We start from the raw sequence: 19,587 nt of genomic DNA, 5'->3' as shown, positions 1-19,587 counted from the left end.
TTCTAACCCTTCAATTAATTCTGCCGTAACGCATATCCTGAATGAGAGGGGAAAAAAATGGAAATGTGACAATTGAAGACCACACGATGCGACTCGGCAAAACAACGACTGCAATGGATCAATGCGACTCACACACACTCATTGAGCAACTGAGCCCTGGATGTCTACCGAGGTGTTGTGACAGAAAAATGGGATCCTGTATCAGGTTTTGAGGATTCATTTGCAGTACTGATTTACTTTTACTGAACAACAAAAACATGGCACAATTACCAAGAAAGCAGCAGGATGCCACAAAAAAAGTGGGTGAAAATAAAGAATGTGGATATTCTGAGAGGCTGCCTCGCCCCATTCATTTTATCTGGCACACTTTATACATTGCTCACTGTCGCTAAAGTATGTATTGTTGTAAAACACAATGTATTTGTACTGTAAATACTGAATCTGTACTGGGTGATGATGCTTCAGCGCTCGGCTGGGTCTCGCTTCATATTAAAATTCAGAAATGTATACCAAATGATCTAAATGGTTGTTTTACCGCATTTGTCACAAGATCTGTCAGGGCAGCCGCACACTAAGTGATGTGGCTGAACTACACTCAACACTCACGCAGTGTCTGGGGGTCTGACACAAGATTTCACAAGTGACCACTGGTTTGGCGACGATTCAAAAATGTTCTTGCAGTTATAAGATGTGGGGACGTTTCAAAGTATAAACAATCTAAATGCACGAAAGTTTTCACACGCGGAAAAAAAAAAAAAAAAAAATATCAAACAAGTGAGAAACAGCCATCCACCACGCATTTCCAAGCAATAGAAATACAGAAGAAATGGTACACAGTGTGTTTTACAACAATAATTAAAACCACATATGCACCTGTTGATGAAACAGTGAAGCTTGTGGTAAAACAGAACGCGAGCGGTGAACATACCGCTGCCGTTACATTCAAATAAAAGGGAATGAGCTCCGCCTTTCAATATACTGTATTCCTGTTTTTTCGGCATTATTCTCACCCATATCCTCTTTCTGTAGCAACCTGCGTCTTCCTTCACTAATACTCCATCTTTTTATGGTTTAAAAAAAAAAAAAGATACGGTACAGTGTATGAGGAACCTCAGTATGTGATACAGGCTTACACAGTTTACATTGCAAGTAGCCCTTGGCGAGTGGCCATTTGTCACTTTTTTGCAGTAATCGGATTCGGAACAATCGCATAGTATGCGGCGGCCCCTTAGTATTTTGTTAAAAGGCCACGTTAAAAGTCAAGAGTCACTGGATGTTAATGCTTTTACACCTGGCTATTATGTGCTTATTTCTCGAAATGCAGGCTCCCCCTGAAAAAGTCAGACTAATTCCAGATGAGGTTCTAAAACTGGCATGTTCCTCTCGTGTAAGTGGATCCGTAAAAATGAAAGGCTGGGTGAAAGCGCACCAGGCTGATATTTCATCAGAAGGGATTGACTCCCACAAGCTTCATATTGTGTTTTCACAAGGGTTTTTTTTCATCATCATCTATGGATATAATTGAAGCATTATCCATCGATGGAAAGCAAGACATTCACTAATATCTCTTTAAAACAGGGACCTTCATTCAAAATTCAGAGGCGTCCAATTGCAATGTTTTTCTCAGGGCAAAGTTCTGAACTTCAAAGTGTTTTGCTTGGCGTAGCTGGCACAGTTAATTTCACATTTCTGGTCCATGAAAAACTAACACCTGTCCCTACAATAAATCAACTTTGGTCCTTCTAAAGGACCTGATATTTATTTAACAGCAACTGGTTTGCATGATACCTTGACTTGATCCGAACGCCGACCACAGTCCACCATATGAAGATCCCTGCTCTCAAGACTTACCTGATCTGCCTGCATGCCTAGATTGTGGTAACTATTTATTTTCTATCATTCTGTTACATTTGTTTCCCATTCATATTGGCTATTACTTGATTAAATCGACTTGTTCTTGGGCGTCTGGATGCTGACAGCAGTCAGTATAGACCAGACTGATTCAGAGCCATCAGATAATTGGGCCTACCCCAGCTTTTGTTGGAGGCGGGGTAAATCAGGCTACAGATTATCTTTCCGCTTTAGGTAGAATCCAAAGGATAGAAAAGTGGCAGACTTGGATATCTTCTATGACTGTACTTCATGCTGGGGTTGTAGGAAGGTAGGAAGGTTAGAGTTGGCCTTTGTTGCTCAGCGATGGATTGTGTGCCTGCAGTCGTTTGCTCTGCAAGCAGAGCTCTAAAGCTACATTTCTGGTGTTTAATGGTCTCCCATGAGCCTGCTCCCGTTTTTACTGGCCAGCTCGTGTGAGGGCGGAAGAGACAATAGTGATTGTGCCTGAGGGTGAAAAAAGATATGATGCGGGGAATGAGTTTACGGATTGAATGAAGTACTGGACGTATCGATAGGAAAAGGGGGTACGAAGGTTGTTGACAAGGGGGTAAAAAGAAACAGAGACACGGGGCTTGCGGTGTAAGGAAACCCGCAGCCCCCGGAGTCGGTCTGGCTTGTGCTGATGGATGGCCTGTTCCGCAGGAGATGTCTGACGACTGGATGAAAAGACTCGACTTTAACCATGACATTCCCTTGAACCCAATGTGCATTCCAACACAGCGCTCATCCACAAATGTCACAGCACGGTTTAACGCCCGGTTCAGAAATCGTTCACATTTCAACTACACTCTGTATCATTTTTCAAGCTTTTTCAGCGCCTCGCAAATGTGGGGAATTACACTTTTGAATGTTACTAATACGGACTAGAAATTAAGTTTTTTTTCTTTCCAAGTTTGAAACTTAATTTATCCACGTTATATCAAATTAATTTTCACAAATGAAAAGAATTGAAATGCATATTATTCATTGTAGCCTCCGAAAAACATTTTGGTTTTAAGAGAAACAGTAATTGATTGTAAAATATAAATATGGAAACATAATAGCGGAATAGAGGTTAGCATGTTCGTATCACAATTCCGAGATTTGGGGTTCGAATCCAGGGGTCTGGACTTCCTGTTTGGACTTTGTATGCTCTCTTTTTGCCCACGTGGGTTTTCTCCAAATGCTCCGGCTTCCTCCAACATTTTAAAAACACGAATGTTAACTTCATTGAAGACTCAAAATTGTCTGGGGGTGTGATTGTGAGTGCAAATGGTTGTTTGTCTATAGGTGTCCTGCAATTGGCTAGCGACCAGACGAGGGTCTGACCCGTCTTTTGCCCAAAGTCAGCTGGGATAGTCTGCAGCACACCCACGACACTGAGGATAAGTGGTTTAAAAAATGGATGGATGGACAAAACATAATCAGCCAGATATGTATTAGTTAATATTCCTTTATTGAAAATTCAAGCACTTTTCAAACGGTGATAACATTAAAAATCTCATATTTCCAAGACTTCCATGAAGTGATGAAATGATAAATGACGCAATATAACTCAGCCTGTGTGCTCTCACCACCACCACACATTTATTTATTATGATTTATTCTTTATTACGTGTGTGTGTGTGTTTGTTTTCTTCATTGGTTTCAGCAGGCTACCTCGCAATGTACAGAGGTCCGCCATCAAGCTCGGGGTCACACTCGCAGCCATTAATCACAAAGCAGACTCCAGCATTGAAGTGACTACTTGGTTGACAATTCCCTTCCCCAATGCAGGACAGCTAAGGGTGCAATTCACACGTGTCTCTGTAAAAAAAAATGTTTTCTGTGCTGGACGTACACATACATATTGTACAGATACTTGAAAAATCTACTTCAGCATTCATTTTTATCATGACTGTTTAAGTTAACTCCCTACATTTGACAACATACAGTGTCTGTGCTTTCTGCTCCTGTGTGCTCATATCTGTAATTCTACTTAAGCACAGCATGGGAGTACTTTTACCACCTCTGATGATGTTCTATCTGATGTAGAGGCAGGAAGTTGGTGACGGAGCTAATTTGGCAGCGGGTGTTTCTGGGTCTCACTAAAAGCTTCAGTTGAGGCTCGCTGCAAACCCGCGGGAAGTCGCGGTTATACTTTACGACCCGGGTCGTCTGAAGGGATGGAGTCAGTTACAGGGCAGAGAGATGGGAACCTGCACGCAACCACCATCAGTGAAGATATATATAGAGGTTGTCCTCCACAGCCCACCCCCCTTCCTCAGAGGTGAACGGGTCGTATAAAAAAACGCATTTTATAGCCCACGTGACCTGTTTTCACACAGACTTCCCAGCTTTTATTTAGGATGTGGTTGAGGTCAGTCTCATATGGTCGCCATTACATCTAAAATATAATTCATACATTTTTATGTCAAATTGTCAAGTCATCTAAGCATACTCATGCAGTGCATGGTGTATTTTATTCTGGTCTTTCTTCACCATGCACCTTTTGTCTGACATATCTATCTATAGATCTGTCTTTTTGTCTGATCTGATCTGTCTGCTTGATCTGACCTGATCTATCTAATCTAAAATGTATTTCCCTCTACTGTCTTTGATGGCACACCATGCAAAATGTCTGGAGATTAAACAGAACTGATTGGAAATTGTTCGTGTATCCCCTGTTATTAATAATCAACGGTACAGGACAGAGTCAGCTCGCGTCTTATTCTGTTACAAAATTACGCTAGCATAGTAGAAAACTCATAATTACAGTAAATATTTAAATGACAGGCATTTATAGGCCCTGAATATATAATGTACTTTACATACAACATAGTCCTATAACAGGTAAAGTTTTACAAAGTCAAACAATGTCTTGAAAAATAATAGTGATTGAACCACAGAAGACACAAAGGCCTTATTTGACCTTTGATCTCAGCCATCACTATCATCCAGGGTCGGATATCGTTCAATAAATCAATAAGATGCTCTTAGGTTGACATTGCGATAAACCCTGAAAGTTGAAAGAACGCTGCCAAGACACTTGTGTGGATTTCGGCCAAGGTCGACTCCCATGTTGCAGATTTTTTTTTTTTTCTATTGGAGCTTCTCTGTTGACGCTGTTGTATTTTTAGCTATCAGATGGGACAAAACAGTACATCATGTTTTCTCAGATATTTAAATTATAATAATTGAGTCTGGCCTCTGCATTTATGACATTAAATTACCCAGGGTATTCTGTATCACACAGGTGTCAAACACAGTTTGACACCACTGCTGTAGGAGAAAGTATACGGTAAATTGAAACCGGGGGGTTAAGTTTGAAAAAAAATTGTGAAAGAAAGCAAAATGGGCGGGTGGAGTGCTGACAGAAACAGGATGCATGGACATTGTCACAGAGGCCCCGCAATTGGGTTGGGGGCCTCCCATGGTGTCGCACAACATTGTCCCTAGACGAAGGGTGACTGCTCATTTGCTCTCGTTGACCAGGTGCAGAGGCCTGACCCGCGCTGGAGTCTACAGCAGCAGCAATGACTGGTGTGAACTGGAGGTTTCACACATGAATCCTTGAATAGTACTAGACTAGGGTGGCTCACAATTGGGCTCAGCCTGAGAACCCACATTTTCCCATGATCACCCATTCCAGACACTCTTTAGCAGAATCTTTCATACAAGCAGGGGCTTAAATTGATTCATTTGAATGATGTACTGTGTTACCTTGACTTAGAAGCGCCTCTAACAATGAGTCTTTCGACTTATAGGGTGTCGCTTGGTTGATTTTTTTTTTTTTGTGTGTGTGTGTTGCAAGCAAAAATTTGAGGTACAAGCAAACTTCAGCTACACTCCAACTCCAGTGAAGTGTAAAAAAATGGAGAAAGTGTAAAGCCCTAGCATGTGGGCAAGGAGTGCCACCATCGCTCCATCATCTTATTGAACGAAACAAACAATAAAACACAAAATCTGCGCTGTCCTGTGAAAAACAAGTATGTCCAGCTTGGGAAATTATCTAAATGTTCACATTAATGCGATGTCTGTGACGCGGAAACCGCATTCACGTAAAATAAGACAAATGAATGACGAAATATAACATGAGAACGCTTGAAATGCCCGGAGCTCTTGTAGGTCACAACGAGCACCCAGAAGCTCAAACGCACACTAACAGCAAACTGGAATCAATAGCACAATGTAGTACTTCACTCCATTTTGCCTTAATTTCTTCAAGACACGATTAATCAATAATAAAGGATAGCGACTACATGTAATAATGAATACATGAATGAATTACATACATTTAAAATTGCTATTTCTCCTCACATGGCTTCTCAAACTTAACAAAAGCTACTGTAGCAGTAAAGACAATCAAATGACCAGGGCTATGAGGTTAAATTGATATTTTTGATATGTTTTTAACCACCCAGAACATTCACGTCTATAAAGCACTAGAGAATCCCTACACCAGATTCTTGTATGTTGTACGCGTGCCTAATAATGTACCTTTGTCTAACGTCTGAATCCATTGCCAGTAGATGTTGAAGGAATGCTATTGCTAAATGCAAGTGCCATGTGTGCTACGTTGTGTGCTGCGCCATGTGCCAATCACCTTGCGTGTGCTGAGAAAATATTTATTCACATTTAGCACTTTCTTTTGTTACCCTCTGTTTCTTCTTCCATCCACTGAGGCATGTTTTTTTTTCCTCCCTGCTTGGTACCATGTGGAGTTCCTGGTGTGTAAATCAACACCTTTGTGACACTCCACAGGACCTGGCGAAATGGCCGCGGAATAGAAACCAGCTTTATGGTAAATGCAAATTTTCTCCTCATGTGGCGATACCAGGGGCACACGTCCGAGATGCTCTGACAAACGCGTATGCTCAGTGCCACAAGCAGCTGTTGCCCCACTATACTTCTTGAAACAATAAAGACGAGAGGAGTTGAGAGGAGCTCGAGTGCGGCCGTGATCGGAGGTCCTCATGAACACACCAACTTTGGATCAGTGGGAAAAAGAAAAACGAGCAAGAAATGTGGCCTCTCTGGAAGACTGGTGCCTAATCACACATTCCTAAAACTTGGATCAATCCAGCCATCCATTTTCAACTGAGTTTATATGCTAATTATTTAATCTGACATTCAAAAACCACAGTGCCAGAAAACAAACAGCCAAACACATTACCACATGCTTGGAAATGCATATGGTGTTCATCAATACATCGGTTGTCAACAATGAAGAACTGACACTGCATATGGACCGCACAGTGTTAACGTGCAACCTCAACGGTTGGCGTTTTGTTGCAGTAATACAGTCAAAGCAGTAACACAGTCGAAGCAGTAACAATTTAACACGTAATGGCATCATGACGTTAATTCGACTCGACTGCACGCTCTTCGGATCCAGCTTTAAAATGTGGCCTGCGTTTCCATGGAGGCGGGCCTGAGCGAAGTCTTGTCTGGAGCACACTTTTATAGCCTATATTGCTTTACATACATAGGACAGTCTTCCTCTACATTTAAAACATGGAGGCACCTGAAGGCACCCCACGTTTAGACTCGAGAGAATTTACCTTTAAATATAAGTTTTTACTTGTATTTAATCTTAAAGCATCACTTATAACATAAGACACATTAAGCCTGTCTAAATTTACTAAAGGTTTATCTGTCCATGAAGGCAACATGAGAGAGGCGTGGCTTTATTAGAATGACACAATGGTGAATGAAAAAACGGTGTGTTGAATTTACTCACTTTTATTTCGTTAAGTGTTCGTGCATGGTAAAATCATCTGATCCAGATACATTTAGTAAATGTGCAGTCTAAAAAAATAAAATAAATAAAAAATTAATCCAGATGATTATATTGCGTGCAACCACTTGACAAAATAAAATTAAGTACATTCAACACAAACTTTTTTCAGGGATACTGTGCCTAATACTAATAGACTTCTCATATACTGACTCAGATTTTTTTTTTTGACAGACGGCAGAACTACGCTACAACAAAACTCGCCTGGGTGAACTGAAGCAATGAGGAAATGTAAAGTGGTGTGTGGCTCAGAAAGAGGGCGGAGACAGAAAAACTCAAGTTTCACTGAGATGAACCTGCTCCCGACCAAGTTAGTTTCAGAACGTCTGTTACTGCAGTAACTGACCGGGAGCTTAAGTTACCTTTCTGAAAGCAGCTAGAGTTACCCCACGTTCTCTGGTTTGAGTTCTTGAAGCAGAACAGTCAGAGTTTGCCTCATTTCAGGGTTAGCAGACTCTGAGTTTTCACTAAACCTGCTTCCTGAAACGGACCTCCGTAAAGGTTAGCTCAAACCAACAAGGTCATGCATAAACACTCCAAGCCGTCAATATCAAGGGGTAGTCAATCAATAAAGAACACTCAAAGCAGCAGGCCTCCACTGACCAATCATCCGTTTCCATAATTCAAAAGTGGAATTGAGGTCATCTTATTGACATTTCTTTTTCATTGTCACACATCTCACCACAATGAAATCAAGACGAAATATTCAAATATGTCATTAGGCATCACATCACTGAACCACAGCGGCACGATTCAATTCTGTGAGGCCCATAAAAGATTCTACTGGAAGACAGGACATTACTGATTGCGCAACCCATTATGACTTGGTACGCTCATGGAACTTCTCTATTTTTCATTATCCTTATGTTTATTCCGAGTCATGTATTCTCACTCCTCGTCGGTCCAATATGGGGTTGACCCAGTCAAAAATGGCGAACATCTGCAACTGCCATCTGCTCTGGTGAGCGGAATTTGTGTGGGAATTGAAGCTAAAGTTAGCGTGTGTCCTGGTCGCCAGCCCTCTCCATGCTCAGCAAGGCTATAAAGTTGTCATCGCGGGACGTATTGACCCACTGTTGGCAAGCGGAATTAAAATCCACAAGCATTCTAGTGAGATGTTCGGCTTTGGTCTCATTTAAAGGCACTACATAAAACTTTTGTAATGAATTGTCCGTTGTGAAAATGAATTTTTACCCGGCCCTAAAAGTATTTTATGTAATAATTGAAGTGATGTGGTATGTTGTCATGCTGGCAAAACCTCGTTTATTTTGCATTATCCTGACCACAGAGACAGAGAGCTCAGATATAGCTGGAAAGATGTCTCTTGATGATTTTGTGATGTTTGTAAATAACAAAGCTTTGTTGTTGGGAGTAGAGAAAATGTAGAATGCTTATGGGCTTCAAATCAGACTGAATAGCGTAAACTGGATGCAGCTGAAGAGCAGTTTGTCAATAACTCATTCACTGACAGCTGCTTTCAAAGCAGAGCTCTCCATACAATATTTGCCAGCCATTTTACAGCATTTTGACTGATCTTTCAAAACCCACAGAAAAACAAAATAAAGTAACTCTTGTTTTCTTACCAGAAAAAAAAAAGTTTGTAGCGTTTTCCATTATTTTATAATCAGAAGTAGAACATGGGTTGATTTCACCAAAAACACCACTTTCTAACCGAAATCTCGCATACATCAAGCTTTTGTAAAAAGATGTGAAGGTTTTTGTGGACATATCAGAGACTTTGACGGATTTGTTTTTTTATTTTGCTTGTGTAACACCTCAAACTACAAAACAACAAAAGCCAGACTGAGAAAGGGCTTTTGATGGCAAATAATTTACTTATGAGCAATACTGAGTCCACCACATGGTTTAACTAAGTAAAAACAAATACTGCAGGGATGCCAAATGTTACAAAATGTCCGTATTTTGTTATAAATATCACTGTTAGGGACATAAAAAGATATCAAGGGTCATATTGCTCAAAGTGGTTCAACAGAAGCTAAAATACTTATATACACTATATATACTTATATATACATATAATTGCAATGTATGTTTACAACAACCCCCTCCCTGAGCCGTCACCTTACCGTGGTGGAGGGATTTGCGTGTCCCAATGATCCTAGGAGCTAAGTTGTCTAGGGCTTTATGCCCCTGGCAGTGTCACATGCATGTCAAACAGGTCCTATGTGAGGGACTAGACCAAGCACAGCTCACAGACCCTTAGTGATGAACCTAAACATTGGATCCAGTTTTCCCTTGCCCGGGCGCGGTCGCCGGAGCCCCCCTTTGGAGCCAGACGTGAAGGTGGGGCTCGCTAGCGAGTGCATGGTGGCCGGGCACCGCAATCATGGGGCATGGCTGGGCTCCGCCCGAAAAGGCAACGTGGGTCCCCATTCCCGTGGGCTCACCACCTGTGAGTGGGCCAAAGGGGTCGAGTGCCCTGTGAGCTGGGTGGCGGTAAAAGGCAGAGACCTTGGCGGTCCGATCCCCGGCTTTAGAAACTAGCTCTTGGTCATGGAATGTCACCTCTCTGGCAGGAAAAGAGCCTGAGCTGGTGTGCGAGGTTGAGAAGTTCCGACTCCTTATAGTCAGGCTCACCTCCACACACAGCTTGGGCTTTTGTAGCAGTCCTCTCGAGAGTGGTTGGACACTCTTCCACTCTGGAGTTGCACAAGATGGGAGGGGCCGAGCAGGCGTGGGCATACTTATTGCCCCCCGGCTTGGCGCCTGTACATCGGGGTTCACTCCCCGGTGGACGAGAGAGTAGCCTCTCTAGGCCTAAGGGTGACGGGACGGGTCCTGACTGCTATCTATATACTGTACAGTATATATATAGGAGCTCCTTTTTTGACCACCACGTAAATTAAATATGTTCTGTTATGGCAGTAACGGAAAACTCCTTATTTTGAGCCTTGAAAAAGTCTAATACCATTGACAGTGATAAATGATGATATAACAATGAATTATTACATACATTTGGCGAAAGGTGAGGTCGAGCCTGGACTGGATGCAGGCCAAATGCAATTGCATTTGTCTTCAATTAACTTAACCTGTTTATTTTTGGAAGGTGGGAGGAAGCCGGAGTACTAGGAGAAAATCGATGCTATATTTTCCAGAAAATGTTAAAACTACAGAGCATTCCACTGTATTGAAATCGGTTACATTGCTGCCACGAGGTGTAACAGTTGATGAAAGTTTATCTACATTTCTTGATACACTAAAGTGTCTTTTAACCCCTGATGTGGTTCTTCATGTGGTAACCACCAAAGCAGATCATCATCTCGGATTAAAATTCCTGTCCACTTTGTAATATCTTCACCGTTTTCTGCAGTCGTATCAGATTTTCTGGTCAGGCGTCAGCATATCAAATAGCCAGGATGGAGAGTGTGTATGTCCTGTTAACGCACTTAAGTGAGTGGAACCACCTGCATGGCATTATAGCGTCAGTGCATAGCATTTGTCTGCGGATGTATGAAAACACACACCGGCCGGCCGCTCTAATCTGACTGGGCCTGGCCTTGTTTATTATTTTCAAGCAGAGATGGAAACACGCAGTGACTGGACTTGCACCGGACTGGCAACTGCACTGACAAGTCCGCCCAGTATTGAAGATGAGGTATGTCTGGTGTGTCTACTTGCAAACAATTAAGCTTAAACCTTTAAAACAAAAAAAGTGTGCTACCTCAGCGACTGCTGCCTGTGTGGGAAACCACCGGGAGAAGTAAATGTGCAAGTCATTGAAACAATCTCTTTGTATATTGGTTTTATCTTAACTCCTACCAAAATATTTTACCTCTAAGGACCTCTGGAGGACAGTGAAAACCAACAGCAGCTAAAGTTAATATTTGGACTTTACTCATGTTAAATTAATCTATACAACTATGGGTAGGAGTTTGTCCATGATTCATTTTATAATTTTGAAGGTTATAGTTCATTGGAATAAGCGGTACAATTGAACAGGGTCCAATAAGCGATTGTTGAATCGGTTTATCATGCAGATGTAACTTGATTGTATAGTTAATTTTCGATTGACGGTGAAAGGCGTGATACTGGTGTCTCCAGTGCGCACCAGCGCTGCCTGCCTCTCCATCCTCCTTGTACTTTTTTATTATTATATTTTAAAAAGAAAAGAAAGAAATCCTAATCGGCCGGAGGTTTGCAAACAAGACTCACCAGTGCCAGAGGGAAACTCTATCAGATAATTGTAGATATCTTGTTATTGTAGATCTAGAACAATCTCCCTATCGGTCAGCGCAACACTAAAACCGTTCCAGAAAGACTTTGAAAAGTGTACTGCCCACGAAGAACTCTTTCTGATCTTTTGTAATTCTGCATTTCACATTAGTTTAGCGATTACCATGACCTTCTCCATCTTCTCATATTATCTCTTGTTGCTCGGTGTGTTGCATACTTAGGCTACTCATCGTCTGCCTTTAGTGATACCGGTTAGAAGTGTAACTTAGAGAAGAGGATCCACATCGCGCTGCATAGAAATAGTACATAGAAATGTTGCAGCGGAAGTTAGCTTAGCTCCTAGCGTTCGCAATCATCTGAGAAAGCAAGGACTCAAGGAAGATGGGTTGGTGTGACCTGTCCACGAATAGCTTGCCGCCTATTGGTGAGCTTGAGGGGATAAGAGTGTTTTTAATAAAATGCAGCTTTGCTATCACAAAGTTGGGTTGTCTGAGATCACGATTTCGATCCCAAAACGATAAATCCTTCAGCCTATTTCCCATATCTGTATTCAAGCTCGCTATTGACAGCCAACCTTTAATTTTGTTAACTAAACGACTAAACTACTTTTGGTGTATTTCAACATGTTCTGCAGAAATAAATCAGACATGTCACTGCCTTTGGACATGATTGCAGTACAATACAAGGTGCAACGCTTTATTGACATGGATATTGTACATTTGATACATGACAGCATCATTTACCCTGAAGTGGTTTCCATGCGTATTATTATCCATTGAGCGCCTGTTTTGTTACCTTGGATCTCATGTTGCCAAGGTGGCAAGTTCACACATTTGTCCATGGCAGTAAAGTAAGTTATTGTGTTGCTGTTGCACTCGGTAATAGACACTATAACAGTAGGAGAGAATTTACCTCGGGGCGAGAAAACATGACGTGATCTCTTAGTGAGATGTAAATGTGTGGTAAATATGGGGTAGTAACTAGGAGCAAGTGTGCCGGCGTGCGCTTATGATGGCATGCAGCCCAGTTAATGGAATGATGGAGTGCTCAATGTTTGCTCATAAACTTGCGGCTTTTATGAAGTCTGTTTAGGCTCTTAATACGAGCGAGTGTTGTTCTAGGAATTCAAACACTTGCAACTCTTGGTGCAAGCAGTCGTATCTCTTTAACAGCAGTAATTACTCAATAATGCTGACTTTTGGAATTTGACCCAAAAAATGTTCCAAATAATTCCTTTCGATGATTAAATTAGCTTCAAAGGTTCCACGGTCAAGTTGGTGAGCACCCACACACAGACACAGAAACAAGCACACTGCTGCAAGCCCTCCCCAGTGCAAGAGATTTAATGCCTCTGTAACACGATGATGCAACAAAAACACTCATTCTATGACCAGATTTAAATAATTTCAGAGGTGTCCAACATCAACAAATAAAATACACGCGTCAATGGATGGTCTTCCAGAAGAACATACTTCATCGTCATCAATCCTTTCACATTGACAGTGACACCAAAAAGCAAGTGCGTCTGGAGCAGTGAGAATATGTAAGATGAAGCCAACATGCTTGTGTGTTCATGCATGTGTGTGTAACTTTGTGTGAAAATCTTTGAAGTTCAACCAAAAGCTGAAAGTGTTATAGAAAAGGCTGCTCCGATGTGCTGAGAGGCTCGATTGTTTGGATCACAATGGTGTCATAAATACTTTCACACCACATAATGCCACAGACGCCATCAGGAGGGACCGAAGGTGTGACTTGAAAGATAGAGGATTGGTTGTTGAGCTGCTTTTCAGGACCATGAATGCAGGACCAAGCAGTTTGGCATAGTGAAGATGTTCAAAAAACAGGCTTCGAGATTAATGCCACTCTAATTTAAAGTTCGTCAAACTAATCATAAAACAAAGAATATCGCATCCTGCATTTTTGAGAGGACCTCATAACTTTGCCTCAAAGTCCACTAGCTTAATGCTAACAGTTAATGAGAAAGGCCATTGATAGGCTAATGAATAGCATATATGGGGCAGTGTTATAATGCTTTCAAGTAACTGATATTTGAACACATGTGGAGGGACAATATAACAATAATCACAGGTGTATATTGTTCATCTTCTGTGGAGAATTACTATTACTGCAGCTTACTGAATCAAAGGGGTTGGGTTACTGTTCCTTTGTGTCTGTACGACTGTTTTATACTGCTTCCCGCTGGCATGCACACCAAAATCAGCCATGAATAATTAGCTATAATAGTCTAGTAATCTTATTAAAAACATATTTACAAAGCATTTCGCATTGGTGCGCCGTTGGGTGGCTTCTGCAACGGATTAATTTAATTTCCATTCATTTAATGGGGAAGGATGATTTGACATTAGTGTATAAGTTCAGAGTATGGTCATTTCAAGGCACCACTGCATTAAAAATACACAAATTAGTCATTTTGGGGATCTTTGTTGTATGCACACTTAACTTGGCAAAAACACAAAGAAACAAGCACTAATCATTGTTGTGTGAATGTGGACTCAATCAATACACATCTTTAAAAAATAAAATGCAACTGGGGCTGCCTTCAATAGTTATGTAATTTTGTCACTTATTTACCATCTTTCGCCGAGTTATGGTCGGCAAGTGTTGGAGCAAATTGGGCCTTAAGATGGCTAAGTAGAAACGTGCTTCCAGCGCACCAGCATGCGCAGCAAATGCGTGTCAAGTGGTTGTTGTGGTTGCACTGCCAATGAACAATCTTCCTCATTCAATGTCTGCACATATTTCTCTCACTGGAGTCTCTTTGTTGGAGAAGCAGAGACTATCTGGTCTCTGCCAATGTGGTACTACTTAGCTGGAAAAAATTCCAGAGATTAGAGCGGTGTAGTTTAACGAACTGTAATTCCCAGCATAAAACCTTAGAGAGAATTTATCGCAGAGGATACAATCCAGACCCACAAGAGCTGAATGCAACGTAAAGAAGGTATATATTCTGTGTATGTATGTGTGTGTGTGTATATATATATATATATATATATATATATATATATATATATATATATATATATATATATATATATATATATATATATATATATATATATATATATATATATATATATATATATATATATATATATATATATATATATATATATATATATATATATATATATATATATATATATATATATATAAGGCGGCACGGTGGTCGACTGGTTAGCACGTCCACCTCACAGTTCAGAGGTCGCGGGTTCGATCCCGGCTCCGGCCTCCCTGTGTGGAGTTTGCATGTTCTCCCCGTGCCTGCGTGGGTTTTCTCCGGGCACTCCGGTTTCCTCCCACATTCCAAAAACATGCATGGTAAGTTGATTGGATACTCTAAATTGCCCCTAGGTGTGATTGTGAGTGCGGATGTTTGTCTCTGTGTGCCCTGCGATTGGCTGGCAACCAGTTCAGGGTGTCCCCCGCCTACTGCCCAAAGACAGCTGGGATAGGCTCCAGCACGCCCCGCGACCCTTGTGAGGAGAAGCGGTACAGATAATGGATGGATGGATATATATATATATATATATATATATATATATATATATATATATATATATATATTTATTTTTATATATATTTTTTTAATGTAATCTGCAGAGCTGGGCATCGCCTAACCGCCACTGCGTTCCGACCTGCATATTTAATCGACCACGTGGTTCCGGTCCTTCCCTCGATGGCTACAGCCAAAGGGGGTCGAGAACGTAATCTTCACATCACAAGCAGGCACCGCACGAGCAGACATGCCGCCAAAGAAAAAATATCAAACCAAAGCAACAGACACACACGCAGAGTGGTGATCGGTGAAATAAAAACAATATGGGGCACATATCATTGAGTCTGTGGGACCGCAAGGTACACAACACTGTTTTATTGTTATTTTTTTTCTTACTCGGCCATGTGTCAGTAGTATGGCACCTGCGTGTGACGTGGTACAGGTTAAGTCAGTTCTCAATGTCGTTTGACTGACTAATCATGTTGCCTCAGATAACGACCAATCACGGCTCACCTGTTTTCTGAGGGTGAGCTATGACTGGTCGTTATCTGAGCCCTGAAGGTGTGTGATGTCATTTTCAGTCGACAGAACTGACAAAATGGCCGCCCCCAGAGATGGCTAAAAACGGGTGGATTTTGCTGCTTAAATCATATTCCACAAACACAATATTATTCAGAATGCTGTGTTTTAATTAGTGGACCTGCACAGAACATATTCTTAAAAAAATATATGTGTGGGTTGATTCGGCTATAAACAAAGTTATGGTGCCTGTGGATGTTGTCTCGTATTTTTACTGCTTCTGTTAAATTGCTGATGAGCACAATTGCAGTATCCCACGAGATTTGGTTGGCTTGACAAATATCCCAGCTTTTATATAAGTGTTGGTTTCTTAGTTGGTACATTGGAGAGTTTTTTAACCACTGTCCTCATATTGTTCTTGAACATGTGGTTGTCTTTAATTCCCCCATCTCAGATCATGCTTCATACTTGTTGCCCCATGCCTTCTGTCTGGATGCTATTAGTCCCTCTTCATCGTTTAGCCTCCATTGTAATTTTTCCTCATCTTGACAGCTCACCAAGAAAAATGTGTAGGTTCATTTGACGGAGCCATCATAAATGAACCACAGTGTCCCGACGGACTTGTTTGCAAATGTGTCACATTTACATGTGCAGGTAGCGTGGAAGAACAGAGGACCGTAGTTTCTCTGCATTATCCATCATGCTCAACCCCATTGACACAAGCACACGCGGACATGCCTGTGCATGGTGTCACACAGACCAAACATACATTCCAGGGTGGCACATGAATGCATGTGAATCTTTATCCATCCGAACGAGGCTGAAGGACAAAGCCTGCGAGTCATCATTTGGCATTTGCTTAAGTTGCCAAAGAGTCTGTCTCAGTCCTCACTCAAGACATCCTAATTACCCAAATGAGTCATTAATTTTTAGCAGGGTGTTATTAAGATAAAGTTAATGAAGGTAAGCCTTAATTAAGTCACGATGAATTGAAGTGTCTGGGGGAACCATTAGCACGTTATCTACTGCCGTTATCGCACACTTGTCTGATTTTACAGCAATATACGGGCAGCCTATTACCATGTATGCTGAAGTGTCGCTTACTTTGAGGGAAGTTCATTTCACCCATCTTCGAAGCACTTTTAAAGATAATGGCTGTTTTTCATTAGTTTTTAAAGTTAAAGTGCTATGCAGTCTTATGCAAAGAAACAATATGCACAATGCGGCTGAGGTTTCTGTGATGTTACCAGAAACTGAAAGGCCCTCGAACTCCGAAGGATCCATATAAACTCACATTAAGACAAGTTCTGCTAAGAACAGTATTAAACAGATCAAACCCTTATTCGTCATCTAATTGGAGGCCATCAAACTGTCTCCAGAAGAGTGAACAATTAACATTTCTCTGTCCAATGACATCACATGGAACAGCAATACAAAGTTTTACAGTGACATAATTCATCCGAAATCAATCGGATTTTGGGCTGCCACCATCAGATGATGTTGCTTCTAACTCCCAGACAACTGTTCGATCTGCCTTCAAAATGGCTGTGTAGTAATACCGAAATAAATACATTTAAACTCAACCCTCAAAACTCATGTATTAAATTAATTGACAACAACGAAAATGAAGGACATTTTTGCTATACTGTAATGATTCATTCATATTTTTTTTTCATTATTTCGTTCGTTTGCATTAATTATAATAACCTTGCATTACACTTGTTCATAATCTATCCTATGGAAAATTCCTTAGGAGGACAGATTATGAGCGTGAGTATGATGAGGCCCAACAACCAGTTTAGTTGGCTGCTAAGAAACCTTTTTAGGCACATGCAGAATTTGTAAAAATAGGATTTTTCGAGGAATTCCAAAATAGTAAACTTGACTGCTACTACGTTCTGAAATATCTTAAGATTGTACATGTGCTTATAATAACATGTTCTTAGCATCCAATTAAACTGCTGGTCGGGCCTCATCACATTCATTCATAATCTGTCTGTTGGCCATGGTTTCATAAACGCTCGAATGGGCTTCCTTACCCGAGGTGAGTTTCACTTTGTTTGGGGAAGATTCTTTCAAGTGCGCCATTATTTGTCACTCAACCAAACCCCTTATTAAGCTAACCACCTTCCAGAGGGAGAGCAGGAACGTGATGGGGTATTGATAATAGGATTGGCTGTGTGTGTGTGTGTGTGTGTGTGGTGGGGGGGGGGGTTGTGTGTGTGTGCATGCCTGTGTGTGCATTTGTGTGTTAGACACTGAATAATCACTTGTGCTTTACAGCTTCCAGAGGGAAAGTGAACCAGAATGGTTGAGGGAAAAAAAAAATCTTGTAACGCTCATAGAATTAAAATTTAATTGAGAAAACTATTTTTGTTGTTTGAGCTTGAGTTTTCAAAACTTTGCCAATGAGGCGAGGTACTGTTTTCATTTAGCGCTACTGCGCTAGCCCAACATAATAATACATTGTGCAGTTGCTGGCACACCGCATACCACAGAGAGACAGACAGAGCTTAAAATGATAATACAATGCTGCAGGTTTGCCTAATTACTGAATTTAGCAATGTAGTTAACATTGTGTTCTCAAATATTTGTTGATATATATTCACCTCGAATCAGTTCCTTATCAGACAACGTTACAGCAACAAGACAAAAACATTCATCTGTGTTGTGTAAACTACAAACAACATGCTTTGTGGAGCGGAAAAACTGTTGCAGATGGTTGGCTTGGAATAGATATGAAGAGTATAGATATGAACTTTGGTCACCTACTTCATTTTTTTATTGGATTGGATATCCATATGTCCATATTCTATGTCATAGACTCAATACCAGTTTTATATTTGTAAAGTTGTTGGACAAAGTACAAAGTAGTTTCTTAGTATGTGATTTTGTGCTACTTATTTTTTTGTTACTTCACTAGCTGTGTGTTGCTTTCACACCTACATTTCTCCTCAAGGGTCATTTTTTGTGTAATGCAAGTTTTTATTTAGATCATATACAAAAATGGAGAGATTTGAAAAAAGGGTTCAATAGCCATCACAAATAGACAGTATTATCATTTCTCATTAAGCAACAAACAACAAAAGGCCTAAATTGAATGTCCCTATACATGACGGTCAAAATAAAAAAATCATTGGCATTTAAATGTGAACAAAACGGTCCCAGGTTCGGCTGAAGTTCTCAACATCATCATTAATCCTAGACAGCATTATGTTCATTCATATTTGTAACTAGGGTTGCCAACTTTCTCACTCCTAAATAAGGGACAGGTGCACGGTGCCACAGTGGTGTGAGCATGTCTGAATTTTGGAGGTTTTTTTTCCTAATTTTCACGTTAATGCTGCAACCGATCACCATCCAAAGCTTTACTAAAAGCATTTTATATTACAGGATCGGTAGATTGTAGTTTTCTGTATTTGCAAGAGTTGATAGTCAATATACGGGACATTTAAGGTCCCGTATGGGACAAACCAAATCAGCCCAAAATACGGGACGTCCCGGCTAATACTGGACAGTTGGCAACCCTATTTGTAACATTGATTGTTTTATGTTGGGTCGGGGGCGGTCTTTACACAATCTGAGGATCGAGGATCACCTGAGCAGCCGTGACCGTCCCTATCTCTATCACCGCAAAGTTGGGCAGTTATGTTCCCAGTATGCCGATTCTTGGTGGTGTAGCTATTGTAAAATCCACCCAAACAGT

The 19,587-nt window shown here is 40.9% G+C and overlaps 1 long non-coding RNA gene across 4 annotated transcripts in view; it reads right to left on the bottom strand.

The window, feature by feature from the left end:
* LOC147148972 (uncharacterized) overlaps positions 1-19,587 on the bottom strand; it is a 102,160-nt gene that overhangs the window by 50,843 nt on the left and 31,730 nt on the right. Inside the window, exon 3 of one of the 4 annotated variants that reach the window (XR_015086480.1) lies at positions 3,327-3,678. The exons of the other annotated variants lie outside the window; for them this stretch is intronic. This is a non-coding gene — a long non-coding RNA (uncharacterized LOC147148972). Of the gene's footprint in view, positions 1-3,326; positions 3,679-19,587 lie in introns of those variants that run through there. 4 annotated transcript variants of the gene reach the window in all.

This window comes from Filicampus tigris, chromosome 4 (genome assembly GCF_054856515.1).
Source record: "Filicampus tigris isolate MCC_2025a chromosome 4, RoL_Ftig_1.0, whole genome shotgun sequence".
Taxonomy (NCBI): domain Eukaryota; kingdom Metazoa; phylum Chordata; class Actinopteri; order Syngnathiformes; family Syngnathidae; genus Filicampus; species Filicampus tigris.
The sequence above is the reverse complement of the archived record's forward strand: the minus strand, read 5'-3'. Positions and strand labels throughout refer to the sequence as shown.